Source organism: Octopus bimaculoides, chromosome 2, assembly GCF_001194135.2.
Source record: "Octopus bimaculoides isolate UCB-OBI-ISO-001 chromosome 2, ASM119413v2, whole genome shotgun sequence".
In the NCBI taxonomy this organism is placed as follows: Eukaryota; Metazoa; Mollusca; class Cephalopoda; order Octopoda; family Octopodidae; genus Octopus; species Octopus bimaculoides.
Window position 1 is genome coordinate 71,496,344 of NC_068982.1, and position 1,887 is coordinate 71,498,230.

General features: G+C 32.9%; 1 long non-coding RNA gene across 1 annotated transcript in view; it reads right to left on the reverse strand.

Moving 5' to 3' along the window:
* Positions 1-1,079: 1,079 nt before the first annotated feature.
* The window catches only part of LOC106867787 (uncharacterized), a 4,913-nt gene continuing 4,105 nt past the window's right edge, over positions 1,080-1,887 (reverse strand). Inside the window, exon 3 of the long non-coding RNA XR_001409186.2 lies at positions 1,080-1,292. This is a non-coding gene — a long non-coding RNA (uncharacterized LOC106867787). The remainder of the gene's footprint in view (positions 1,293-1,887) is intronic.

The window sequence follows — 1,887 nt, forward strand, 5'->3', positions numbered from 1 at the left end:
TTTAACTGTTTATTTTATTTTGTTTGTTTATTTATAAAACTTCATGCTCAAGGAAAGTAAAATAATAAAAAAAATAACTATATATACATATATACAACATTATATAGATTGTCCTATATTTTAAGGAAGTGAAAAAAAATAACAAAAAAAAAATAAACGCCCTATGTGTTGTGTGCGCGCTTTGTTACTCCTGTTCCTTCTCTCTCTCTCTCCCCATAACTGGCTCCTTTGAATGAGGGTTGGGGGCATATCAACTTCGGTTCGCTGTCAGTGTCCCATCAACAAACAACCTTGTTGAACCAAAAAACTCTTCAACAGTGTTTTAAAAGATCGCCATTTCAAGCCGGAAAAAAGTTACTAATTTGCTCAACTCTTCCCATTCGATTAACAAGAAAGCAGACTAACAGACACGGGTTTTGTTAGTAGTGTGGTTTGTTTTTTGGAGTGTCGTGTATGACCCATAAGAGACGGGTGGGTGGATATTATAAATAAATAAATGAATAAAATTGTCTTGTTCTGTTTCATAGACACTGAGCGGCCCTCAATTTAAATATAATAGTTTCCGATTTGGAGTACAATGCCAATGATGTTTATTATAGTAGAGATGTGTTTCGTTGGTACTTATTTTATTTTGAGGGGTTGAAAGGCAAAGTTAACCTCGGCGAGACTTGAACTCAGAATCTAAAGAACCAGAACAAAATGTTGCAAAGTATATTTTCTGACACACTAATGATTCTGAGTAATAATGCCTTCTTATGTATTACATAGACACAAGGCCTGACATTTTGAGGGGGAGGGGGAGTTGCTTTACACTGGCCCCAAGACTTTTACCGACCCTGAAAGGGTGAAAGGCAAAGTTGACCTCATCGGGATTTGAACTCTGAACGTAAAGGTCGGAAGAAATTAATAATAATAATAATTCTTACCGAGGCACAATAAAGGTTTTATTGAAAGTATTTATTCATGTCCCAAGGCTATGAGACACGTAAGCGATCGGGAATGGTTCGACCGGAAATCGAAATCAAGTCATCTCTCTCTCTCTCTGTGTGGGTGCTTAAAAAGACAAAAAAAAAAAATCAAACAATTATCATTATGATTTATTTAAATACAAAAGCCACTACTTCATTAATTACAGAAGTTTAGTAGTTGTGTAGTGAGAGAACTAGAACTGTATGACATTCGTGCATTGATTGGCCAAGGGTAAATTATTAAGCTTCTTGATTGAAGTGAAAATAAATGACTTCAGCAGCTGGGAATCGAAACCTTACGTTACGGATTTGGCTTATCTGGTGCTGCAAAATAAATAGAAAACAAAAAATTAATTAAAAAAACACAGTTGCTGCAAAAGGACTTCTAGTATTAGAACAAAATTGATAATAATGATTTTCGTTCTTCTCTCTTTGTTGTCTACAATGTTGCATGTGTCTATATTTTTTCTTAAAAGTCGAATTAGGTTAGTGTCCTGTTGGAACAAGATTTTTTTTTTCTACTTCAGCTCGTTTTTCTTTTTTAAATTAATTTTATTCGTATTTTATTTTCCTATCTAAAAGTTAAGGAAAGAAGAAAAGAAAAATGGCCGAACACACTGTTATGAATATTATACACAAAAACGTAATAGTTTTGTGAAGTGAAGTTACATATATATATATATATATATATATATATATATATAACAGTTGAATATTAAATTGAAGGATCAGTGAATACTTTTTGGTAGACTGCCATATTTAATCTAATGACGGCTATGTAGCCAAAACTTCGAAGTTACTATTAATCTTTTCACTATAAAAAAGCAAAATTAGCGTGCGCACACATGTATGTATGTACGTGTATAATAGATAGATAAGACCTAACATCCAAAGTACCAGTGTGAAGATAATTTTTACT